This window comes from Oryctolagus cuniculus, chromosome 15, assembly GCF_964237555.1.
Source record: "Oryctolagus cuniculus chromosome 15, mOryCun1.1, whole genome shotgun sequence".
NCBI classification, from domain to species: domain Eukaryota; kingdom Metazoa; phylum Chordata; class Mammalia; order Lagomorpha; family Leporidae; genus Oryctolagus; species Oryctolagus cuniculus.
This window is the reverse complement of record NC_091446.1, coordinates 71,461,740-71,489,142: the sequence shown is the minus strand read 5'-3', so window position 1 is coordinate 71,489,142 and position 27,403 is coordinate 71,461,740. Positions and strand designations below refer to the sequence as shown.

The 27,403-nt window shown below is 49.3% G+C and overlaps 1 pseudogene; it reads left to right on the top strand.

The window, feature by feature from the left end:
- Nucleotides 1-5,994: 5,994 nt before the first annotated feature.
- On the top strand, nt 5,995-26,514 carry LOC138845288 (putative elongation factor 1-alpha-like 3; annotated as a pseudogene).
- Nucleotides 26,515-27,403: the final 889 nt, after the last annotated feature.

Here is a 27,403-nt window from a genome sequence, read left to right as displayed (position 1 = left end):
TGCTTTACTGGGAACCCACGGCATGCCCTGCGTCAGCATTGTATGCCCTGAGGCCCGGGTGACAATAATAACGATGGCATAGGTGTACTAACCGTGCACTGTCCCTAGAGCCGAACTAACTCTGTCGTCACAGTAACCCCGGGAGAAAAGACTTGTTGCCACTCCCGTTTCACACACAAGGACTCTAAGGCACGGAGAGGTTGAGAAACTCGCTCAGGTCACACAGCGAGCCACTGAAGAGTCAGGGTTCAAACCCAGCACAGGTAGCCGCACCGCAGGGAAGGCGCGCCAGGACACCAGGGGCCCGATGCGCTCCCCCCAGCCCGTTCTGTGCATCAACTCAGCTCTGCACGGGCACATTTAGGAAAATCTTCACAACCAACTGGTTTATCTCGAGACTTCCCGGTGCGGGGCACACGGAACTAGCCAGGTGCTGGGGCTTGGGAGTAGGGTTTTGGAGGACAACCTTCTTGTCTTGGCTTACCGTGCCAGGCACAACTCCAGGCAGCTCCAGGAAGCAGAGCACCTGGTGGGCCCTGGAGCCTTGCGCACCGGCCACCCGGACCAGTCAGCCCAGGGAGCACGCAAAAGCACTCCTCCTCCTCCTCACTCTTGGTCCTCCGGCCCAATGGGCCACCTGAGAACTGGCGCCCTCTTTCTCAGTCCGCAGGAAAGCGCAGCTCCTAGGAACCGCAGTTTCGAAGAGAAAGACTTTGCGCAGCGGTTTTTCCCAGCCAGCGCCTGCGCTCCTCGGATTCTCAGCTGGATGGCGCCACCTGCTGGGCCAACAGGAAGTCTGCTCTCCGGTCCCTGCTCCTACAGGCGCAACCTTTCCCTGGCTGGGGTCCATCTTCCTCTCCCCTGACCCTCGCCAGAGGGCCAGACGGTGGAGATCTTTGCCTTCTACGGAAAGCTTGTGACATGGGCACCGCTACCCTCATCTGGATCTTTTTTCTGGATCGGTCAATAGCAGGGATGTTCATTTATTAATTTGCTACTACTTTTCTCTCTTGGTTTAACCAAAGCAACAGAATCTTCCATCTGCTGGCTCATTCCCCAAATACTGGAAACTGATCCATCTGTGCCAGACCGAAGCTAGGAACCAGGAACTCCCTCCCAGTCTCCCACATGGATGGTGGGGTCCCGAGTACCTGAGCCACCACCCACTGTGTCCCAGGGTGCACATTAGCGGGAAGCCGGATTGGAAGAGGAGGCAGACTCCCTGCCCTGGTTGTCTTTCTGATTCCCGGGGCTCCGATGTCCCTCCCAGCTCACTGGCCCTCCTCGGTTAGGAATGCCAAGTCTTTACACCTTCCCCATCTACCAGATTGAGGCAGGGTTGTCTTGAAAAGAGCGTGCACATCTCGATGTGCACATGTGCCTCAGGGACGCCCGGGGCTGGGCATGCGCCATGGCAGGACCCAGCATGGGGACGTGCACACGCAGGTAGACAGGTGGCTGGGCATCACTCAGTCTGCGCATGCACCCACACTCAGGGCAGGGCCTGGCAGGAACCGACACATCTGGTTCCTCGCCACAGTTCAGGTGCAGTGCAGGGCGGCGGAGTGTGTGGAATCAGCATCCACTCTGCTCCTCCCGCTTCCTCTCTGGAGAATCCCAGCTCCCTCCCATGCAGAGGCAGCCACTCATAAACCAGGGTGCCCAGCTGCAGGGGGCAAGGCAGGGCAGGGGCCGCTCTCTGCGGGGCTCTAAAGAAAGGCTGGAGTTTACGACCATGTGAGATGTTTACAGCAGACACATTTGTTTCTCCAACTGCTCTGGGGTTGCAGAAGCGAATTTCCTCTAAAGCTGAAAAGCGCCCATCCATCTGTTTGATGGCAACTGCCCTGGAGGCAGCAAGAGCAGAGCACGGGGCGCCTGGGCAGCTGCCGTGGGTTTGGGGCTGGGGACGGAGGGTGACAAAGCAGCCACAGCCGATGCTCCCCTACAGGCGGAGCGGCCACACCTCTGAACCAAGATGCAGGCTGAACTGAAAACCTCAAATCAGAAATGCTCCAAGATCCTAACGTGATGTCAAAACGGGGCACACTTAAAAAAAAAACGGCATTTCATCTCACTAGTCCAAGTGATCAATTTCAGTTCACAATTGATCATAATGATAGGACTAAGAATCAAAGGGATCACATAAACAAGACTAGTGTCTGCTAATATTAACTGATAGAACAAAAACGGAAAGAACGATCCAACATGGGAAGCGGGGTACACAGCAGACTCATAGAATGGCAGATGTCCTGAATAGCACTCTGGCCTCAGAATCAGCCTTTAAGGTATGTGGATCTGGCTGAAGAGCCCATGAGAGTATTTTAGGCATGGAAAGCCAAGAACTCTGGAAAAAAAAAATGACCTAAATGAAAGATCTCTGCGAGTGAGATCCCAGTGGAAAGAATGGGGCCATCAAAGAAGGAGGTACCTTTCTCTGAAGGGAGGAGAGAACTTCCACTTTGACTATGACCTTGTCTAAACATGATAAGAGTCGATGAACTCAAAAGGCTTCCATAGCCTTGGCAACTCATCACAAGAGCCTAGGGTGATTACTGATGCCATAAACAAAAGTGTCAATTTGTTAAGTCAACAAGAGGAGTCACTGTGCACTTACTCCTCATGTAGGATCTCTGTCCTTAATGTGCCATACATTGTGATTTAATGCTATAACTAGTACCCAAACAGTATTTTTCACTTTGTGTTTCTATGTAGGTGCAAACTGTTAAAATCTTTCATAAAATATACTAAACTGATCTTCTGTATATAAGAGAAATGAAAATTAATCTTGATATGAATGGAAGGGGAGAGAGAGCGGGAAAGGGGAGGGTTGCGGGTGGGAGGGAAGTTATGGGGGGAAAGCCACTGTAATCCATAAGCTGTACTTTAGAAATTTATATTCATTAAATAAAAGTTAAAAAAATAAAAAATAAAAAGACTATATAAGGCAAAAAAAAAACAGCACTTCAAAAAGTTTGTGGAAAGTGGGATTAAAAGATTTGTTTACTTTGGTGCAAAAAAGAGTTGAAATTTCTGCATATGGGAGATCCTCCATAATCTCATGAAAAAGATGTAGTATCAAAAAGTATGCATGGATTTCAACATTTTTTGCATCAAAATATACTTATCTTTCAATTACAATTACCATGAACTCTTTGAAGTTCCTTTATATTATATGAAATTACCTTTAGGCTGTCTATACAAGGTGTATATGAAACATAAATGAATTTTGTATTTAGACTTGAGTCTCATTCTCAAAATATCTCATTACATATATATAAATATCCCAAAAGACAAAAAAAATATGGAACACTTCTGGTCCCAAGCATTTTAAATAAGGGATATTCAACCTAAGGGATATTCGATCTGTTAGGAAGGAGAGGCCAGCGCCGCAGCTCACTAGGCTAATCCTCCACCTTGCGGCACCAGCACACCGGGTTCTAGTCCCGGTTTGGGCGCCGGATTCTGTCCCAGTTGCCCCTCTTCCAGGCCAGCTCTCTGCTGTGGCCAGGGAGTGCAGTGGAGGATGGCCCAAGTGCTTGGGCCCTGCACACCATGGGAGACCAGGAAGAGCACCTGGCTCCTGGCTTCGGATCAGTGCGGTATGCCCGTCGCAGCGCGCCAGCCGCGGCGGCCATTGGAGGGTGAACCAACAGCAAAAGGAAGACCTTTCTCTCTGTCTCTCTCTCTTACTGTCCACTCTGCCTGTAAAAAAAAAAAAAAAAAAAAAAGGAGAGAGAGTGGCTTCTGAAATGTAAATTTATTTATGTGAAAAATTTCACAGATTTACAAAATCAATCACATTTAAGTACATATTCAACAGTGTTTTATGTAGGAACCAGGATAATTTCATGACAACATTAAAACCCAAGTTATTCAAAGACATACGTCATTTGAATCAAGAGTGCCAGGAACCAGACTGAGCCCAGGACGGATCAGGGCTTGTTCCTAAAAGACTGGGGGCAGAGGGCAGGGCTCCTGCTGGGCAGAGGGAACTCGACCCCAGGCTTGACCCTGGAGCAGACAGCGGCCCAGAGATCCAAGAGGAAGGATCACACAGACATCACAGAACCCACCCCCAGCACAGTCCCAGAAACTTGTTGATTCCTTAAAAAGCACAAAAATAAACTGCAAAGCCCTCTTTCCTTTAAAAATGCCCAAAACCCAGGGGTGAGCAGTACCTACTTTTGTCCCGAGGAGGCAGGTTGGATGGGTTTGCTTGCGGTGCACCTCCCTTCCCTCCGTGGAGGTAGCTGGGGCAGCCCCGCACTGAAACAGAACTCCAACAGACCAATGCCAGCGTGGGTAAAGGTGGCAATGGGGTGGTGTGCTTGTACCAAAGCCAAGCGATTCTGTTTCGCTCTGCACATTGATTTAAGCATAAGGCTGCAGGGAGGGAGGCAGTGGTTGATGGGTAACAGGACAGCAACAGGCAGTGAGCCGGGAGTGAAGGACTTGGCAGTGGGAAGGCGAAGAATGACCAATTGGCACAGGGGCTCCAGAGGCCAGCTGAGTGTCCTCCAGGGCCACATCCTCGCCAACCTGTCCTGCAGGGAGTTTGACACCATTGGCGGGATTGGGAACACAGAGAGAAAGCCTTGTCCCTGACCAGCCAAAGTGGAACGTCCCTAGGGTCAAGGCCAATAGTGGGCCCACCCCCGTGCTACCAGGCTATATGAACCCTGGCAGCCAAAGGCAGCCAGAGGAATTCGTCCCATCTTGCCACAAAGCAGTGCAGTGCTGGCTGCCATCCCGAGGCCTCTGGGCGCTGAGCCTGGTATCTGGCAGACATGGAAGCCTCCAGCAGGAGGTGTTGGTTCACAGTGAGAGCTGGAGGGTCCGACAGAGGCAGCCACGCAGCACAAAGTAGCCCAGAAGCATGGCCCTTTGGGAGCCCATGAGAGGGACACCCTGGAACTCCCGGCAGGGGCTGGATGGGAGAGGAGTAGCCTGGGCCCTGCTTGAGTAATGCAGGTGGCTCCTGGCAGTGCAACCCCACTCGTGCCCCAGGAATCCAGCTGGCCCCCATGACACAGTTAAACATGCAGCTCCCTACGTGGGAGAACCTGTCTATCAAGGCCGTGATGGATGACGACGGCCACATCTCCAACTATGCAAATGAAAAAGCCTGGCACGATTTTTTAATTCCAGGAAAATGAAAAGATGCACAAGAAAGAAAATGTAATCGGAGGACCGACTCGACCGCCAGGGAACGATGTGTTTAATTAAATTGAGAGGACCTGGGCGGACGAGCAGACTAAGAGGGTCAGGCCAGGAAACAGGAGTCCCCGTCTGCCTGAGAGACGCTGCACCCATAATTACTTAAAGCTGAGACGCTGAGAAACAGCTGCCTAAACCTGTGATTTAGAAAAATAAACACTGGAAGAAGTGGCTGAAGAATTGAGAGGGGCTGGGTGGGATGGGAGAAGGGGCAGCAGGGGCCTGCTGGGCGCTGCCCTCAGCTGAGTCGTCCTGGACCCCTGAACTCCCTGCTCCGGCTCTCAGTTTCCCCCGTTTGTCTCATGGTGGTGCTTTCCAGCTGAGCCCCAGGGACTGGCCGGCTCTGTTGCTGTGGAGCCCCGGGCATGTGGGTTTCTGTGCATGGATGCACTACGGGCACTGAGTGTGAGGATTAATGCATTAATGCAGCATCGTAACCGACTGTCACACAGAACCTGGCCAGACCAGACCAGCACTCATCTCAGAACGCCTTTCCGCTCCAGTGAGCATAGGCATTACTCAGAGCAACCCTGGCCCGCCCCTGAGGCAGCAGAAGGCAGCTCGGCCCTGCCTCCCAGGCCCTGTCCCAGCAACGCCTGGGCCCTCACAGCCACGAAAAAGCACCTGGGTGTTGACCTCCCACATACACACATGAAAAAACAGAACAAACAGGGGAGTGAATGAATGAATGAATGAAATCACTCACCAATTTGTTCTCTGTGCATTGAATGTCTTCCTGCACAGCAGAGTTGAATCCTCAAAGGCAATAAAGAGATGCGAAGCACTGGAAACCTGTATGCTCACTGCACTCGGAGAGAACAAGGAGATCACAGCTACAGACATGGAATTCCTTGTGTGGACGTCTCCAAAGGCAAAAGCCCCCTGGACACAAGGAAAGCAACGTGAGTTACTAGAATCATCCAAGGTCACCACATGGCCCCTTCTGCGATTTGCTGGGAGCTCCTGGGGTTGCTGGTTCTCGTCAGACCTGGGGGAGGACAAGAGCTAGCATGTGGTCAGCACCCGCTCCACGTCCCCAGCTTTTGACACATTTTCTCACTTCATCCTGGCCATGATCTTGTTAACCTGCCTGACCGGCGAGGAGTGAGGAGCCTGGACCTCCTCTGTCTTCCCTGGTTTGCCTTCACTAGTGATGGGGTTTGAGGCAAAGGCTAGACCGCTGCAGACACACTCCTCCTCCCCCAGGTCCAGGCTGGAGGCCCTATCGGACTGGGTGAGAAGGGCAGGACATCAGAGCCCAGGGTGGCGTGTGCACGGCGTGTCTCTCTGTGCCTCACTCTGGCGGGCGAAGACTCCACATGTTCTGGGAGTGGTGGAAAGCTACAACCGTCTGTTGGCCAGCAGGGGACACGAGTGGGGCACCCCTGGCACTGCATTCCCGTCACCAGTGGGACACTTACCACACTGCACTACCGTGGCTGTGTGCTTCCCGCCAGAAGGATCAATCGCCCCTGCACGCCGTGTACATGCAGACCAATGGAGTGATTATTTAACGACTTCTGCATGGTTTCTGGAATTTTTTAATTTTGTTTCTGTTTGAGAGTGTTGAATCATCAAAATATTGCAAAGCATTTTCCTGGCTCACTAATTGATAGACTCCTGCCTAAATGCTTAGTGTTCCATTTCTTCTTTGTTAAACTGACACAAGGTTGTCTGTTCTGCTGCTGCCAAAGAAGCCAAATGGTGCTGTGTGATGGCCCCTCCATCTGTGCCTGCCCCAGGATGGCAACGCACACCACAGATCCTGCAGACCACTGGGCCCGGGCAGGGGCCATGGAGCAGAGGCTGGGCAGCGTGGGGTGGTGCCCATTTGGGGAGGAAACCAGCAGATGGAAGATAGTCTCTCTCTCTCTCTCTCTCTCTCTCTCTCTGTGTGTGTGTGTGTGTGTGTCTGTGTGTCTGTGTGTCTGTGTCTCTCCTTCTCTCTCCTCTCAAGTAAATAAATGAATCTAAGGAAGGAAAGATGGGAGGAAGGAAAAAGAAGGAAGGAAGGAAGAGAAGGAGTGGGGAGGATGAAAGAGAGAGATTGAGGCAAGCAGCATGGTACAGTGGATTAAGCTGAAGTCTATAACATTGGCATTCCATATAAAACTGCTGGTTTAGGGCTGGCACTGTGGCACAGTGGGTTAACGCCCTGGCATGAAGTGCCGGCATCCCATATGGGTGCTGGTTCAAGACCTGGCTGCTCCACTTCCGACCCAGCTCTCTGCTTTGGCCTTCGAAAGAAGCAGAAGATGGTCCAAGTCCTTGGGCCTCTGCACTGGCATGGCAGTCCCAGAAGAAGCTCCTGGCTCCTGACTTTGGATCAGCACAGCTCCAGTCATTGCGGCCAACTGGGAAGTGAACCAGTGGATGGAAGACCTCTCTCTCTCTGCCTCTCCTCTCTCTGTGTAACTTTGACTCTCAAATAAAAAATAAATAAAGAAACTAAACTCTATCTTAAAAAAAAAAAACTGTTGGTGATCCAGTTCCCTGGAAAAGTGTGAGCCATGACCCGAAGCCCAGCAAGGCCATGACCCGAAGCGCAGCTGCTGCTCATTAGGCACTGAAGCCCAACGCCATCGACACTGAAAATCAACCTTGCTGCCATTCCCAACCCCAAATCTCACAGTACGTTGTATTTTCTGTGTCCCACTGGGATTACTTCCAACACATTCATGAATTCAAAGGGTGTCACCATAGGTCCGATTACTGAGAGCCGGGCCCACTGAGAGGCTATAGAGACCGCAAGGATGAAGCCCAGGTAGACCCACATGTTTTAAGACTCAGGCTTCTGTCAAAAAGATCTGGAGTACATTCCTGCTGAAGATCTCACCTCATCCCTCCCACTCCTGACCCCACAGCGTGGAGCCCAGCACATGCACCAGGAAGCTGTCTTCCCTTGATGAGTTCACGCCCAGGGGATCCCAAGGCCCACAACTGAATTAGCCCCGGGATCAAACCCCACCCCCAGACAGTCCCCAGACAGCCCTAACTTCCTCACTGGACATGGCTGAAGCCCACACTAGCAACACACTTGTTGAACAGTGAATGAATACGTGTTCCACACAAATACACAGATGAACACATGCCCTCCCGTCCTTTCAGCCCCTTCCTAAGCATTCTCCCATATTCCCATAACGAAGAGGGTGTTGTGGCTCTGAAAGGAGCCACGAGATTATGACTCAGGACCCTTGCAGCACCTGCAAGAGGTAACTAGAGCGCAGAATGATAATCGGTCTTTTTATGCATGTGGCCAGTGAGACCCGGAGACCACGAGTCTCTCGGAGCCAGAAGCAAGGGCAATGGCACCTGAGTCCAGGTTCTCTGCCCACAGTTGCTCTTATTTGTCCAGGTCAGCTTCTTTATGAGGGAAAATTCACCTTGACTGAGAACCCCCTATGTGCCAGATGTGCCTCGATTAATCTTTGCAGTGCTTTCTCAAGGCGGATGTCTACACACACACATACACACACACACACACACACACACACACCATTTTGTAAGCAAGTAACCAGCACACAGAGAGGTCAAGCGATTCGCCAAGGTCACCCCGTGAGTAAGTGAGGGAGACAGTGTTCCAAGTCAAGTCTACCTGACTCTGAAGCCCATGCCTCTGTCCTTCCCCACACTGCCCTGCCGTGTGGAAAGTGCCACACTCCATGACAGGTTTGTTAGAAAACCAGCTGCAGTAATCATCATAAGGAAACTCAGGAACGAAGAGCCAATCCAGGGACTCCCGAGTGCTAGAGGGCACTTTCATGCCTTGACTTCCACCCAGTCCAGCACAGCTCCCTGGCGTAGCGGTCCCCTGCCATCCCCTGCTGTCTCTGGACAAGGTCGTGCATATCCCCAGCTGAACTTTGAAGATTCATTTTAAGGTGACAATTGTATGACTCCAACCATGGACATCTTGATATGGCACAAGATGCCACCGTCACCACTGCCCCATATCATAAAAGCCCCTAAAATTGCCCACATTCCCAGAGTGTGGTTGAAATTGAAAAGGCTACTGATTAATCACGTCTCTAAAACCTGCATTAAAGCACAAATGAACAAGGACTTCAGATAACTCCACTGACAGGCAAGGAGGCAGACTTTCTTTGGCTTTGCTTCCTGCAATCTTATTTCTCCATAAAAGTAGATCTTTCTCCTGCAAAGAGAATTGGCACGGGATGGGGTAGGGGGAGAAGCAGCAGGAGAGCCGAGTCTGAGATCCGTGTAGGGGGACAGCGTGGTTGGGCTGGGAACAGGAGGAGCCAGGAACTCTTGAGGGGGCCAAGCAACTCCTTCTGGCTCTGGGCGCCGCCCCGCCTTTCCCCCCACATTTCCACCTCATCTTGCCATCTCACATGGTTCGCTGGGCCAAGCCAAGACAGCAAGAACGTGCAAGCGGCCGGACTGGCAGTGCCTACAGAGAAATCACTCTGCCTTAGCGGACTCGGAGAACTGCACATGAGCCAGCCCTCCCACCACCTCACAGCCCTCTCCTACGTGAGCTGTAGCCTGTTTCTGCCTTCTTGTACGTGTGCCCTGGTGCCTCCCATCAACCAGGGCTTCCTCAGGTTTTGTCCTCAGAGACCTCCTTTGCTTTTCCCACAAGGCCTTTCCTATGTACTGCCTGCCTTCTCCAATGCCTCTGCCACCCCACCCCACGCCAGGCCTTGTTCTAATGCTGGGAGCGCTTCTCCTAAATCACCGTGTGTTTCAAACTGAGCCGCTGTTATGCACCCAACAACAGTAGCAGATAAGTGACCGCTGGTTCCCAGGAGCACCCTATAAAAAATCAAGACAAGATCTGAGTGGTGAGAGAAAAGCTTGTGACAAGGCGGCAGCATCTTAACGTGCCCAGAATTGGCCTCCTTGTCTTCCTTTGCCATCTCCTTCCTCCCGATGCTCTGTCCTGGGCAATGTCCTCATCACTCATTCAGTCCCCCACTCCGGAAAGTGAGAGTCGGCTCTGAAATCCCACACGCAATCAGCAGCTAAGTGCTGTCAATTTCATCTCCTTCATGTCACAACCATGTCCTCGTCTCTCCATCCCTAGATGGCATTACCTGATTCCAGCCCTCGCCGGCTCTCACATGGATGATTACAGCTCCTTCTTAACTGGTTTCCAATTCTCCCTCAACTCTCATGTATCAGTGATCTTTAGAAAAGTCAGACTCTAAGCCCTGAAATCAGCACTGTAACAGGGTACTACAAAAAGTCTATGGGAAATGGATAGAAAGAGATGTTTATTTTGGCACACAAACACACACAAACAAAATGTAGAATCCATCCATAGAAGAGATTTTCAAAAAGCTCTTGGAAAAGTACACTAAGGAGAAAATTAAGGGGATGGTGTTTCGTGTAATAGTTAAGATGTGGCTTGGGCCATCTCTGTCCCACATTTGAGTGCCTGGCTGGCGTCCTAGCTCCTTGCTTCCAATCCAGCTTCCTGCTGAAGTGCACCCTGGGAGGCAGAAGATTTTGGTTCAAACACTTCAGTACCTACCACCCACGTGGAAGACCCAGATTGAGTTCTGGGCTCCTGGCTTCAGTCTGGCTCAGCCCTGGCTCTTGCAAATATTTGAGGCATGAACCAGTGGATGGAAGCTGTGTGTGTGTGTGTGTGTGTGTATGTGTCTGAGTCTGTCTGAGTCTCTGCCTTTCAAATAAACTGAAAATAATTTTTTTCTTTAAATAAAGGAAGTAGCTCTCTAGCTCCTGCCGATCACATTCTGCCCACCCTTCCCAGAACTGCACTGAGATTCAGATGCTTTGTGCCTTTGTTGGTCTAATAGCCACTCCTGGGAACACAGGCAGGCTGTGCCACCTGGCGCCTGTATTCCTTCTTCCAGTGAAAGGCACCCACCCCATGCCTGCCTGGGACCCTTCCAATCATCTACTCAGAAAATCCCTACCTTTCTTCAAACTTCTCTTGAGATACAGTCTGATGGATGAATACCTCCATTCTCCCCACAGCGCTAAGCGGTGATGTCTTTGCAGGTTTTGCAGACTTCAGCAAATCCCTTACATCTGGCCCCTCCACCAACTGTGCAGGAGCAGAGACCTTGCTTTCTTGATCCCAGATCCAGGGGGTGTGTCACACTAAATGAACTCGACCAAACCAGGAAACTTTCAAAATCCATCAGTGCCCTCTGCAAGAGGGTGAATCAGCAGAATCAAACTCATCCAGCCCTGTGGAAAACAATAAAAAAAAAAATACACATCAGATGGAAAATACCAGCTAAAATGGCAGACCTAAGTTCTAATCTAATGGTAATTTAGAAATCAAAGTGTGTTAAATATACCGATTTAAAATGAGACTTCCACATTGAATGCTGTCCACTGATAATTATCTTAGCTACATCTGAAACCAAAGAATATTTTTTAAAAACCTAGAAAAAATTAAAGAATGGGGAGAGATATACCAAACAAATATGAAGCAAAAGGAAGCTGGAGGGAACAATCTTAATATCTGACTAAATGAGATTCAAAGCCCATAGAGAGATGATACATGTGATCAAAAGGAATAGCAGAGCGAGCAAATATAGTCATTCATATTCATGCTCTTCTAATTTCAAACTATATGAAGAAATAAGTGATGAAAAGATACATAAATATCAACAATTATAGCTGAGAATTTAAGGTACCTCTCAAAAACTAATAAAGTATTGAAAATATATAATATCTAAATTATAGAATTACTTAATACAGAGGACTATTTACCCAATAAATATAGAATATGCATTTTATACATTTATTTGAGAGGCAGAGAAGCAGTACAGACTGACAGAGAGACAGAGAGAGAAAGTGAACATTCTTATATGCTGGTCACTCCCCAAATGCCTGCAGTGGCTGAGGCTGGACTGGTGCCAAAGTGAGAAGCCAGGAACATGATTCAGGTCTCCCATGTGGGTGGCAGGGACCCAATTCCTTGAGCCATCACCTCTGCTCCCCGGGGTCTGGATTAGCAGGAAGTCAAGAATGGAACCCAGGCACTGCATGGGGAATGTGGGCATCTTAACCACCAGGCTAAATTCCCAATCCCTACTTCTTCAGTCACTTACTAAGTGTACACAGTGAATTCTAAGGACTCGCCATCGCAGAGGGTACATTCTCTGCCTGTAACACCATGACATTAGAAATTACCAACAAATTAGGCTCAAAATCCTATGGATCAGGAAACAGGATTTCACGCTACTAAAAACTTTTGGGTTCACAAAATCAAAAATGAAATTAATAAAATTAATAAGTACTTAAAACTCACAATTAAAACACTCCATTTCAAAATTTGTGGGAATAGGTAAAGCAGAACTACTCACATATTCATAAATTTATCAAGAAATATAAAAATATTCATAGATGTGGAAACCGAACATTCACTTCAAGAAGTTGCAGAATGGAGCTGGTGCTGTGGCTCAGTGGGTTAAAGCCTTGGCCTGCAGGGCTGACATCCTATATGGGCACCAGTTCAAGTCCTGGCTACTCCACTTCCAAGCAAGTTCTCTGCTAATGCACCTGGAAAAGCACTGGAAGATGGCCCAAACGATTGGGTCCCAGCACCCACTTGGGAGATCTGGAAGAAACTCCTGGTTCCTGCTTCGGTCTGGCCCAGCCCTGGCTGTTGCAGCCATCTGAAGAGTGAACCAATGAATGGAAGACCTCTGTGTGTGTGTATGTATGTGTGTGTCTGCAACTCTGCCTTTCCATTAAATAAAATAAATCTTTTAAAAAAATTTGCAGAACATACAAACAAGAAAATAAAATAAATTTTAAAAGAAAACTATATAGAAAGAGGGAAAAATAAATGAAACTGACTGTCATGACTTGGATGGGGCTTTTGTGTTGTAGGCTGGCTCCCCAGTGTGGAGGTGCTATAGGGAGAGACCCTAAATATGCAAGGCTTAGTGAGAGGAGCACCCTCCTCCCAGAGCCCCAGTGTGATCACCTCCCAGAAAGTCCCTGAACCTCACTGCCCAGGGGCTGTGGGGGGATTTCATCACACAGGTGATTGAACGCAATCTCTCTCCCCTCCCACTTCCCTCAAGGTTGGGGGTGGAGTTGAAAGTTCCAACGCTCGGCCAGCACCACGGCTCACTAGGCTAATCCTCCGCCTGCAGCGCTGGCACTCCGGGTTCTAGTCCCGGTTGGGGCACCGGTTCTGCCCTGGTTGCTCCTCTTCCAGTCCAGCTCTCTGCTGTGGCCCAGGATTGCAGTGAAGGATGGCCCAAGTGCTTGGGCCCTGCACCCCCATGGGAGACCAGGAGGAGGCGCCTGGCTCCTGGCTTCGGATCTGCATAGCAGACATTTTGGGGGTGAACCAACGGAAGTAAGACCTCTCTCTCTCTGTCTAACTCTGCCTGTCAAAAAAAAAAAAAAAAAAAAGTTCCAACACTCTAATCACATGATTGGTTCCTTGGGCCACCAGCTCCCATCCTAAAGCTATCATCAAGGGTTTCATCAATAGTCACCCCAGGAATGAGAACTCAGATCTGTTTGAACAGGGTTTGTTATGAATAACAAAATGTTCCTCTCACCCCAACCTCCCAGGAAATCCCAAGGGTTCTGGAAGCACTGTGGTGGCTTCAGGACAAAAATCAAATCTGTGTTTCCTATTACATCACAATACTGCAGGTATATATCAGAATTTTTTGTTCTTAGCAGTTTTTCTGTAAATCTAAAAACTCTTCTAAAATAAAGTTATTGTTGCATAAAATGAACAAGTCTGGGGATCTGACGTGTACCACATGATGACTATAATAATAATAATATATTAGATTTGAGAATTAATAATAATGCTGTGATCAGATTTTTTGCTTAAAGAGTAGATTGTAGGAGCTGGCATTGTGGCGTAGTAGGTTAAGCCTCCACCTGCAATGGCACCATCCCACATGGGTGCTGGTTCATGTCCCAGCTGCTCTACTTCCAATCCAGCTCTCTGCTTATGGTCTGATAAAGCAATGGAAGTTGGCCCAAGTTCTTGGGCCCCTGTACCCATGCGGGAGACCTGGAAGAAGGGTCTGTCTCCTGGCTTTGAATCAGCACAGCTCCGGCTGGCCATTGCAGCCATTTGGGGAGTGAGCCAGCAGATGGAAGACCTTTCTCTCGGCCTCTCCCTCTCTCTGTCTACAACTCAAATAGATAAATAAATTTTAGAGGAAAAAAAGGCAATTATAGGTGCTCTTGCCATTAAAACAAACAAACAAACATTGTGAGACAACGAATATGTTTGACTGTAATAACCATTTCACTATGTGCCGTACATCATGACACCATGTTGTATATCGTAAATATATCCAATAAAAATACAACCAAGCAAAATAAAGTTATTAGATACTTTAAAAATCTAATGAGGGAAGGAAACGTTGGGTGGTTCCCATTCATCTAAATCCAAGTCCCTCACCTTGGGAAACGCAGCCTCCGTGAGCTGGCTCTGCTGACCATTGTGGAGCTGTCCCCTTGACAATCCCCACTGTGTCCTGCACTCCAGCCATCGCCCCACATGTGCCACACTCCTTCCACTCTTGCTGCTCTTCCCTCTGCCTGGACTGGCCCTTCCCTGCACCCAGTGGATTCACACGAGCAGGTGAGCTGCTGTGGCCTCTCTCGGGTTATCCTGGGGGTGGCCGGAAGCTTCCTGCACATCATGGTTCACCATGTTGTTTCTGAGGTGCTTCCTCCTGAGCTCAGGGTGCTGGAAGGGAGAAGAGGGAGAGGGGAAGAAGCAAGACTACGGCCCTTCCCAGCTCTCGGGATGATGGGAGCACAGCCAGGGCCAGGCCAGGACCCTTTCTTCCTGCATGGGGCTGGTTGCTCAGACAGGGGCCCCCACGCGCTCCAGGGACCTGTGGCACTGGCAATTATAAATCAGAAGGAATATTTAGAGATTGTTCCTAAGGGGGGAGAGGCCAGGGGCAAAGGCAACAATGGAGAGACATGGGCAACCTGCTTCTTGACACCTACCCAGGCCACGGAATGGAATGGCTAGGGGGAACACTGAACAAGACAGGGCCAACAAGAGAAAGAAAGAGAATTCTGTGAAGTGGCTTAGGTCTGGGCATGAGCTCTGCTTATTTTTAGTTTATTTAGTTAGCTGAAAGGCAGAGCAATGGAGAGGGGGAAAGATCTTCCATCCGTAGATCATTCACTCCTCAAATGGCCACAGAACCCAGGTCTGCACCAGGCCAAAGACCAGGAGCCAGGAATTTCTTCTTGGGTAGCAAGGATCCAAGCACTTGGACCATCTCCTGCTGCCATCCCCAGTACATTAGCAGAGAAGAGAGCTGGATCAGAAGTGGAGTAGCCAGAACCCGATCTAGCACTCCAGTGTGGGATGCTGGTGTGGCAGAGGTGGCTTAACCCAATTTGCTCCACAACACCGGTCCCTGGCCCCTAACTTGGAGAACTATTCCACCTGGTTCTCCAAAAGGAGCCTTTGCATGCCTTGGGGACATGCAGTCACAGCTATGCTCAAGACCTGGGGCTGGGGATGTAGCAGAACAGGCTGGAACCCCAACAATGGCATATTTGGGGTCCCTCCACCATCCAGATCATCTCAGCATAGGGTCAGTCCATTCCTGCAGCCACAGGTCATTTTCAGATGCCACCCCTCCCCTCCCTTGGCCTTACTAAGCACTAGACTGTAGCCCCCAAGGTCTTGTCCAAACTCACCCCTTCCCGGTTCCCAGGACTCGGTCCACGCTGATTCAAAGGTTGCCGCACTTGAGGAGGGAGGGCTGGAATAGATGGAACAGAATAGACGCCCTCTGAGAAACTTTCCAACTCTAAACACAGCCTCTGAATTTCTCCATCAAATCTGCACAGCTGGACTCTTACAGCTCCTTCTCCCTCCTCTCCAGACTCCTCACTCTCAGTTCCTCTGCAGTTCTGCCTGCAAGTGACTGAAACCCAGTGCAAGCCTCCAACTGTCTCTCTCTCTCTACCCAGGCCCATGTCTGTGCTAAGGACAAAGCCAGGCAGCCACACCCAGCAGCTACGGTGCAAGTGACAGATTACATTTCCCTCTGCATCCCCCTCCCCATCTGCTGGCAAAGAGCAGAGAGAAGATTACCAAGGAAGAGGATTCCATAAAGTCAGGCAAAATTAATTAGCTGCAATCGCACCGCGGAGCTGCCAGGTAAATTTCACAGCGTAATCACTCTGAGCTCCTGCGTGAATGCGGCAATAACACCTTCTCTGCCTTCAAAGTCCCATTTTCCTCCATGCATGGGCAAGTCTAAGAATTAGGTACTAGCCCAGCTGCCATGCTTGGTTTGGAATCCGGGGGTAATCAAATTTTTTTGTGCAGCTTTTCTCATAGAGACGCACTCCAGCTGCCGTCTCCGGGGGGCCTTTTTCTCCTCCAGCTCTCATCTCTCTGACTCAGGAAGGAGACTGTGCCTGTAGTCCAGGCACCGGCCAGTAGATTTATGTCCTCGGAAAGGTGGCATAAAGCATGTGGGACCCCCTGTTCGGTCTGCTTTTCATTGACGAAGTGAATTTGGGCATTTTGCTCAGGCTCTGTGGGTCTACATTTCCTCGCCTGTGAAACAGGACAGCAGTAGCTCGTGCCTCCAGGCATAGGGTCTCCGGAGACTGTGATAGGGAGGGAGGCATTTGGCACATCGCTCAAGACATGACCTCAGAAGCTCGCATGCTGTATGGGAGTGCCTAACTCCAAGTCCTGCCTCTTCCTGCCTCCAGCTCACTGCTAATGCACACCCTTGGAGGCAGCAGGTGACCGCCCAAGTGTTTGGGTCCCTGCCACCCACCTGGGTTGAGTTCCAGACTCCTGGTTTTTGCCCACCCCTGTCCCAGCTGCTGCAGGTATTTGGGGGAGTGAACCAGCAGATAGAAGATCTGTCTTGCAAACATACATACCTGCATATATACATAAACAGTGTGCAAGATAGGATTATCCTTCAAAAAAATTAAAAAAAGGCCAAGCCCCCACAGGGGCCCACAATTCCCTCTGCGATCTGCCCCAGATCCCCTCAGATGCCACCGCCAGCCCCCAGTCTCCTCCCCTGTCTTGCCAGCCCCAGGCTGCTGGCCTCACACTGGGCCTCCCTGCTGCTCGCCAGGCACACCAGGCACCCTGCTCAGGATGAGCGAGGCTCTCCCCTGGAGCCACGTGGGAGACTCAGATAGAGTTCTTGCCTCCTGGCTTCAGCCTGGCCCAGCCACAGCTGTTGTGGGTATTTGGAGAGTAAATCAGTAGATGAGAGATTCCTCTCTCTTTCTCTCTCTCTCTTTCTCCCCCACCAACACATTAAATAAATACATTTTTAAATGATTATGTTTGCAAGCTAAACAGTGATTTGCAATAAAGTATCCCTAGCCAAAATCCAGCATGAAGCAGAAGACTCAGGTTATTTAGAAATGAGCTCCCACATAAACAAGTCTAGTACCTGCTAATACTAACCGATAGAATAAATAAAGGGGAGAGTGATCCAACATGGGAAGCGAGATACTCAGCAGACTCATAGAATGGCAGATGTCCTAAACAGCACTCTGGCCTCAGAATCAGCCCTAAAGGCATTCTGATCTGGCTGAAAAGCCCATGAGAGTATTTCAGGCATGGAAAGCCAAGACACTCTGGCAAAAAAAAAAAAAAAACAAACACCTAAATGAAAGATCTCTGTGAGTGAGATCCCAGTGGAAAGAACAGGTCTTCAAAGAAGGAGGTACCTTTCTCTGAAGGGAGGAGAGAACCTCCACTTTGACTATGACCTTGTCTAAACAAGATAAGAGTCGGAGAACTCAAAAGGCTTCCATAGCCTTGGAAACTCATGACTGGTGCATAGGGAGATTACTGATGCCATAGACAGGAGTGTCAATTTGTAAAGTCAACAACAGGAGTCACTGTGCACTTACTCCTCATGTAGGATCTCTGTCCTTAATGTGCTGTATATTGAGATTTAATGCTATAACGAGTACTCAAACAGTATATTTCACTTTGTGTTTCTATGGGGGTGCAACCTGTTGAAATCTTTACTTAATGTATACTAAACTGATCTTCTGTAAAAAAAAAAAAAAAAAAAAAGAAATTATCAATTCCCAACTTGACTCTCACTGGGATTAAACATGACAATAGGTCTGATCTGATTTCATCATCATTTAAAAAATCATCTATTATTTTTCACTTTATGTTTCTGTGTGGGAGCAAACTGGTGAAATCTTTACTTAATGTATGCTAAACTGATCTTCTGTATATAAAGAGAATCGAAAATGAATCTTGATGTGAATGGAAGGGGAGAGGGAGTGGGAAAAGGGAGGGTTGCAGGTGGGAGGGACATTATGGGGGGGAAGCCATTGTAATCCATAAGCCGTACTTTGGAAATTTATATTCATTAAATAAAAGTTAAAAAAAAAAAAGAAATGAGCTCCTAACTCCCACGCCACCACCCCACCTCCCAGGCCAGCCCCAGTCTGTATCAGGATCAGCACAAACACTGGCAGTTATAGCCGTGGTGGGATACCTATTCCCAACTGCCCACAGCTGATATGCAGAGAAGGCCCATACTTCTCCACAGCTAATATTCCTGAGACTGGGTCTCCACCAAGACTTCACTATCCAATCTTTTCATCTCCAGTTGCTCATGGAGGCGGGGGGGAGACACAGCAAACCCATAATTCACAAGACAGTGGCACATTATCTTGGACGACTTCAATGAACAGAATGTCAAGATCTGGTCAGAATTATACTCAAGGGTTAAAAACAAGGACAGGCTTTGGGGCCGAGCCAACTGAGCTTTGAATTCCAGCTTCACCTTTCTGAAGTGCCCACCACCTTCACGTGGGAATAACGACACCTACCTCAATGGGCTGTTGGGATGCACCTAGCCCTGCACCTGGCACATCCTCAGTGCTCAGTATAGCGTGGTTTGCACCACCCAAATGCAGCTTATGGATTGGCTGATTTCTGCTTGAGAAAACTGAACACACTGGAAGAAAACTTTGACAGGTGGAGGTGGGAGGGGTGGGTAGATTGTAGTATTTGAATCATATTTAATGGCCCAGAAAGCACAGAAAGTATAGGAGGTTGGCCCCATGAGTGGCCTGTGGCAGGTGAGGAGCTGTAGGTGAGCTGGAGTCAAGCTACGTCTGCACACCACTGTCAGAGGATCCCGCTACCTATGCCCTGATCAGATTTAGCACTAAGTATTGCAAAGTCTTCCCTGTGGCACGTGACCCAACACAGCCCTGGGTCTGCACGTGGGGGCACAGAGAGCAGTTCTACATCTGCTTCCCAAGGGACCCTGCAGACAGTGCCTTTGCTCTCCAAGGAACCTTCATTCCTGCCTCCAGTCCCCCAGAGAAGCCGTATGGCCTAGTGTTTAATCTCAAGGGCTAAGATGGATATGAGTGACTATAATTTGGCATTGGTCCATACTTTTTACCCTCTTAAGACAATGCCTCCACTGTAATCTGAAGAATACATCATAGAGTCTTGTGCACAACGCAAGCAACCGTCCTAACTCATGTTGAACACTCACTTAACATAAGTAGCTTTCATAAAATGGAGAATTGAAAGGAAAAGGTAGCTCCCACAGTGTTGTGAGCCATGCAAACAGAAGTCTTAATAGTCAGTGCTGCATTAAATATGAGTAGTTATTCTTCCTTTCAAACTCTCCAGTATTTATAATTGTGACACCTTTCTCCATTCTGGTATGTGGAACATGATGACATATACATCAAAGATTCCCTAAAAGATTCCCATTTTCTTTTACCTCTCTCGGTGCCCTTTCCTGATTCAATCTCTCTTGATGCCTGCTCTAAATGATAAAGTGGCCAGGCTTTGTCCTGGGCCCTAAAGCCTCCTCTCTCTTTCCCTGGAATTCCCTAACATCCCTGTATCTAAGATGTCTATTAGAATTCCAGTGTGGACATTTCCCCTGGACTGCAGCCTCACATATCCATCTGCTTACCTGTCATCTCCATGCAGACACTATGTAATAAAGAATTTAGCCTTGCCAAACAGCAGGTCTAGTTTTTGCCCTTGGCTTTGTAAAAGCAATCTCCAAGCCCTTGGAATATCATGCCTGATAGGAGCAGGACTCCAACAAGGAGAGTTCACATCCTCAAAGCAGACACTCCTTAGGGGTTCACCAGGTCCTGCTTGGTTTACCAGCAGCACCCTCTGTGCTAACGAAGGAGCCATGCCAATTGGATGGGCCCTGTTAGCAGGATGGATGCTGGGCATGCCTCAACCATCCTCTCGTGCACTCGCTGCTTCAGACAGGGGCAGAGCACCGACTCCGCTCCAGGGGATGAGTTTATAACTTGTGATAAAGTCTAACAGCAGCACTCAGGGGCAGGCATTTGGCACAGCAGTTAATATGGCCACATCACATCTTGCAGTGCCTGGGTTCTAGTCCCAGCTCCACTACGGAGTCCAGCATCCTGCTAATGTGCACCCAGTGAGGTAGCAGGTGATGGCTCAAGTACCTGGGCACCTGCCACCCACATGAGAGACCTGGGTTGAGTTCTAAGCTCCTGGCTGTCCAGCTATATTGTGGGCAATCTGAGAAATGAACCAGCAGACAAGAGTCTCTCTCTCTCTCTCTCTCTCTCTCTCTCTCTCTCTCTGCATTTCAAATGCGGTGAGAGCACCTCAGGGCTGTGGAACCAAACAGCAGACCTGGAAATTCTTACTGAGGCCTTCAGCTGTCTGTCTTAGAGACCTGACCGTATCAGGTTCTGAAAGCTTCCTTCCATGGAGCAAGCAGAGAAGCTAAAGCCTCTCTAGCCACTGTCCTGCAGAGGTGGACAGTTCCCTGCAGAGGTGTGGCCTGCTCTCTGCTCACTCACTGAAAAACCAGGTGAGAAGCAGGAAGGCTCTGCCTGCTGGTTAGGAGCAGCTGGAACGAGGCCAGGTGACGGAGATGAGTTGACAACAGCCACTGGAGCCCTCCCTGCTCAGAAGTGCCTCTACACTAGGGGATTCCCTTCTGTACAGGATTAAGAGAGAAAGCCTCCACAGCGATGGAATACAAAGGCAGCTCCGAGATGGTCCCTCAAAGAATGAAAGAAATCTTCTATGCATGGTAGCATTTATTTCTTCTCTTATAGATCATTGTATCTGAAAGTTCACTCTGAGCTCTGTGGTTCTCTGAAATGCATTCTTGCTACTCCTCAGCCGCAGGGTCCGCACGGCATAAGATAGGTTCATGTGGGGGCCACTCTAAGGTAATCTTCAACTGTGACTATGTGAATGGCTAAAATAAAACTTTCCTGGGTTCTGAGGTTTATGCCTTTTTAAAAACCGAATTTCTGGGTTTCTCTGCTTTCAGATGTCTCTTGCTGATTCTGGTTTTTGAAAAGAATCATAAACCCTGAGTAAGGGGCTGGTTTTCCAGAGGGTTCGGGATTTTGGTTCATCCATCCAAATATAGTCATCCTGTCTGCCCGTCCATCCTTCCACTCATCCATCTTTCCATATATCCATCCATCCCACAAGGGTTGCCCAACCCTCTATGCCAAAACACCGGCCCTTGGTGCAATTTTTTTTAATTCAGGCAGTCAAGAGATTTACAGAAATTTCATTAAAAATGTGTATCATAAAAAATACATGGATTTCAAACACTTTTGCCTTAAAATAAATGTCTTTTTGTTAACCTCATTTTCCATGAACTCTCTGAAGTGTTCCCACCCCTCCACTGATACCCACCTTCCCACCTGCTTGCCCAATTCCTCTTCCACCCCATTCTTCTGTCTCCTTGCTCCCACACCCTCTTCCCAGAACAAGGAATTCTAAAGTTTCTGGACTGAATGTCCAAGCTCTGCTTCTTATGCAGAGAGGCCTCTAGCCACCCCCTCTGAATTCTCCTCATGGCAGCTAAGCACAGATCCCAGTGTCCTCATGAAGCGTGTGCCTTTAAGAACCTGCCCTGAGCACTGCTTAGACTACTGACTGTATTTTATGGAAATAAGAAAGTGTAAGCGTGTTCTTTCTATTGGCACAGTCAACAAGGAACAGCTTGGCAGTGCCGCAAATAGCTCCATTAAATCCAGCTCTGTAGTGGGGCAATGACTTGCACAGCACAGGGCTTCTCAAACCTCAGCTGCAACTGGTATCACCTGGATGAGTTCCAGAATATGAGTTGCCTGGGCCCCCACACCCCAGGAATTATATTGGATTTCTTTTATTTTTTAAAATATTCATTTATTTATTTGAAAGGCAGAGTTACAGAGAGAGAGGGAGAGGCACAGAGAGTGATCTTCCATCCTCTGGTTCACTCCCCAAATGACTGCAACAGCCAGGGCTGGGCCAGGCCAAAGCCAAAAGCCAAGAGCTTCTTTTGATTCTCCCACATGGCTGTAGGGACCCAAGCAATGGGGCCATCTTCCACTGCTTTCCCAGACGCATTATCAGGGAGCTACAACAGAAGTGGAGCAGCCAGGACTTGAACTGGCACCCACAGGGGATGCCGGCACTGCCGGCAGCAGCCCAATCTGTGGCACCACAGTGCCAGCCCCTGGGTTTCTTTTTTTTAAGTTGTACTTGTTTTTTACTTTATCAGAAAGGCAAGTAGAAAAATAGGGAACACGTCCACAAGCAGTGTCTTTAACTGCTGCACAAAACACCTGCCTGGAGACTGTATGTTAATCAGTCTGGACATCGGAGTGAGCATTAGGCTCCCTGGTGATTCTAAAGTGTGGTCAGGTGTGGGTACAGCAGGACTGGAGCATACCAGTATCTTGCTTGCCAGGAGCCCCCCTCATCTTCGTGGAGGGCAGCTTCTCTGAAGAGCCATGGTCAGGATGGAGCACCAGGAAACAAAGCCTCCTCATCCTCCCACAAGTCTGCAGGGTGCTGTCTGGAACTCCACTGCCACGCACCTCCCGGCTGCACAGGCACTGCTGGGGCTACCCACTCTCCATGCAGATGCATTTTCTTGGAGAAGTTGCTCTGGCCTGGTGTACTTTTCAATCTGGGGAGATGAGCATGTGACCAAGGATGTGCTATGAGCTACAGCCTGTCAATTGGCCAGGAGAACAGTGGGCATTTGGGGAAGGGGCGGAGAATGTGTGCTACAGGAGGGACAGCAAGATCAGAATGTGGGGAAGGAAGGAAGGAAGGAAGGAAGGAAGGAAGGAAGGAAGGAAGGAAGGAAGGAAGGAAGGAGGGAAGGAGGGAAGGAGGGAAGGAGGGAAGGAGGGAAGGAGGGAAGGAGGGAAGGAAGGAAGGAGGGAAAGAGGGAGGGAGGGAGGGAGGGAGGGAGGGAGGGAGGGAGGGAAGGAGGGAGGATCAGAGTCTGGCCCGGCTTAAGAGAAGATGGGAGGCGGAGAAGGAGTAAGGTGGGGCGTGCTCCTTCTAAGAAGCAGCAACAGAAGTGGATAAAACCCAGGGGCAAGAAGCGGCCTAACCATATGAGGAGGAGAAGACTGTGAAAGTGGAAAGAGAACAATGGTTTTACCTCTGTCCCCTTGACTAAGGTCCCTGTCATCTCCTCTTCAAGGTTTTGCATCTACATCCTCTTTCCCTATAGCAGGGCTCTTCAAAAAGTTTGTGAAAACGCATGTTATGAAAAAAAAAATCTGGGGCTGGCGCAGTGGCCCACTTGGTTAATCCTCCACCTGCGGCACCGGCATCCCATATGGGCGCTGGGTTCTAGTCCCAGTCGTTCCTCTTCCGCTCCAGCTCTCTGCTGTGGCCCGGGAAGGCAGTGGAGGATGGCCCAAGTGCTTGGGTCCCTGCACCCGCATGGGAGACCAGGAGGAATCACCTGGCTCCTGGCTTCGGATCGGCACAACTCTGGCTGTTTCGGCCATTTGGGGTGTGAACCAACAGAAGGAAGACCTTTCTCTCTGTTTCTCTCTTCCACTGTTTATAACTCTACCTGTGAAATAAAAAAAAAAAAAAAACTAAGAAAAAAAAAGTTTACATGGATTTCAAAAGGTGCTTTCACCAAAATCAGCTTATCTTTTAATTTCATTTTTTCACAAACTTTCTGAAGTCTTCTCACACATCCTCTGCAGTTGAGGCAAGGGGAAGTAGGGTGATAACCACAGGCTGAACCATAATCCAAACTATCACCATATCACATCTACCCATAATAACAAAAATGTCTTAATATCAACTGATGTCTGGATCACGTTCAAATGTCCCTACATGTTTCACACATGTCCTTTTTATCACTGGGTTGTTTAAATCGGGACCCGATGTCCACATATTGCATTTGGTTGATCTGTCATGTTTCTTTTAATCTAAAAGCCATTTCTCTTCTTCACAATTGATTTGTCACTGGAGCACAGGTGTCATAAAAACCAGTAAATCAAAGCCAAAAGGGGAAAGGACAAATCTCACACCAACATCGGCAGCACTGGACACATAATGCAGGCAACTACACCACTTCTGGCCACCTGACCTATCTGGGATTGACAAAAGAACCATCACACCGTTTGAGGAAGAGGTAGCTAAGATGGGAAAGAGCTCTCTAATATGCCTGGATCTTGGACAAACTGAAAGCTGAGCTTGACAGCGGCGTCCCCATTGTCAATGCCCTGTGGAAAGTTGAGACCGGCGCCTAGTATGTGACTATGCTACCAGCACATCTCGGGTGGACCGTGCTCTCCTGATTGCTGCTGCTTGTGTCGGTGAAGCTGGAGGCAGGATCTCCAAGGCACACAGACCTATGAGTACACCCTTCTGGATCACTCACTGGAAGTGAAACGACTACTTGTTGGTGTTAACAAACCGATTCCACGGAGCTGCCTTTGCAGCCAGAAGAGATGCAAGAAAATTGTTAAGGGAGTCAGTGCCTACTTTAAGATCGATCGCAATAGTAGCGATTGTGCCAATTCCTGGTTGGAAGGTGACAGCATGCTGGAGCCAAGTGCTAACACAATGGCAAGTCACCCGTGATGACTTGGCTAATGGCAGTGGAGCCACACCGTGTGAAGCCCTGGGTTGCATCCTACCTCCAACCCCTCCAACTGACAGCCTGTGCATTGACCCCTGCAGGATGCCTAAAAATCAGTGATATTGATGCTGTCCCTGTAGGCACAGTGGAGACTGGCATTCTCAGACTCCACGTGTGGGCACTTTTGCTCTAGTTGAAGTCTTATCTGAAGTAAACAAGGCTCAAAGGAGCTTTGACTGAGTTCTTCCTGTGGACAATGTGGGCTTCAATGTCAAGTATATGCCTGTCAGTGCTGGTGCTGTGGCGCAGCAGGTTAAAGCCCCAGTCTGCAGCACTGGCATCCCATATGGGTGCCAGTTCTAGTCCCGGCTGCTCCACTTCCCATCCAGCTCTCTGCTGTGGCCAGGGAAAGCAGCGGAAGATGGCCCAAGTCCTTGGGCCCCTGCACCCACATGGGAGACCTGGAAGAAGCTCCTGGTTCCTGGCTTCAGATCAGCGTAGCTCCTGCCATTGCAGCCATTTGGGGAGTGAACCGGCGGATGAAAGACCTCTCTCAATCTCTCTCTCTCTCTCTCTCTCTCTATGCCTCTGTGTCTCTCTCTGTAACTCTACCTTTCAAGTAAATAAATAGGCCGGCGCCGCGGCTCACTAGGCTAATCCTCCACCTTGCGGCGCCGGCACACCGGGTTCTAGTCCCGGTCAGGGCGCTGGATTCTGTCCCAGTTGCCCCTCTTCCAGGCCAGCTCTCTGCTGTGGCCAGGGAGTGCAGTGGAGGATGGCCCAAGTGCTTGGGCCCTGCACCCCATGGGAGACCAGGAGAAGTACCTGGCTCCTGCCATTGGATCAGTGTGGGGCGCCGGTCGCAGCGCACCAGCCATGGCGGCCATTGGAGAGTGAACCAACGGCAAAAAGGAAGACCTTTCTCTCTGTCTCTCTCTCTCACTGTCCACTCTGCCTGTCAAAAAAAAAAAGTAAATAAATAAATCTTTTAAAAAAAACTACACCTGTCAAAGATGTTTGTTGTGGCGATGATGCTGATGATAGCAAAGATGATCCACCAACACATGTAACTGGCTTCTCTGCTCAGAGAATCATCCTGACCCACCCAGGCCAGATCGGAGCTGGCTCTGCCCCTACACTGGACAGCTCGCCTGGCTTGTTAGCTTGCTAAACTGAAAGAAAACAGTGATTGTCATTCTGGTAACAACCAGAAGACGGCCCTAAGTTCTTAGAGTCTGGTGACGCTGCCTTTGTTGGTAAGGTTCCTGGCAAGCCAATGTGTACTGACAGCTTCTCTAACTAGCTTTCTCTGGGTCACTTTCCTGTTTATGACATGAGACAGAGAGTCACTGTGGATGTCATCACAGCAGTGGACAAGAAGGCTGCTGGAGCTAGCAAGGTCATCAAGCCTGCCCGGAAAGCTTGGAAGGTGAAATGAGTATTATCCCAAACACCTGCCATCCCAGACTTAATCAGCAGTGGAAGAACAGTCTCAGAACTGTTTGTCTCAATTGCCCTTTTAATAATAAGAGATGGATTTTTAGCAGTGCATTGTAAAAACTTCAGAAGGAAAGGAGAATGTTTTGTGGACAGTTGGGGGGGCAATTTTAAGTTATTATTTAAAAAAAAAGATTTATTTATTTATTTGAGAGGTAGACTTACAGAGAGAGGAAGAGAGAGAGACAGAGAGAGACAGAGAGAGAGAGAGAGATCTGTCATCTGCTGGTTCACTCCCCAAATGGCTGCAATGGCCAGAGCTGGGCCAATCCAAAGTCAGGAGCCATGAGCCTCCTCCGTGTCTCCCATGCAGGTGCAGGGCCCAAGCCTTTGGGCCATCTTCTACTGCCTCCCCAGGCAACAGCAGGGAGCTGGATAGGAAGTGGAGCAGCCGGGACTCAAAACGGCACCCATATGGGATGCCGGTACCACAGACAGAAGCTTAGCCTACTACGCCACAGCACTAGCCCCAAGTTATTCTTTTTTTTTTTTTTCAGATTTATTTATCCATTTGAAAGACGGAGTTACAGAGAGAGAAGGATAGACAGAGAGAAATCTTCCATTTGCTGGTTCACTCCCTAAATGGCCTCAATGGCCAGGGTTGGGCCAGGCTGAAGCCAGGAGCCATGACCTTCATCTGGGTCTACCACATGGGTGCAGGGGCCCAAGCACTTGGGCTATTTTCTGTTGCTTTCCCAGGTGCATCAGAAGTGGCGCAGCTGCAAAACCTTAAAAGAGAGAGAAAAGAAAGGGAGAAAGAAAGAAAGAGGGTAGGAGAGAGAGAGGGAGAGAGGAGGAGGGAGGGGGGAAGGGAATATCATTATGTTCTT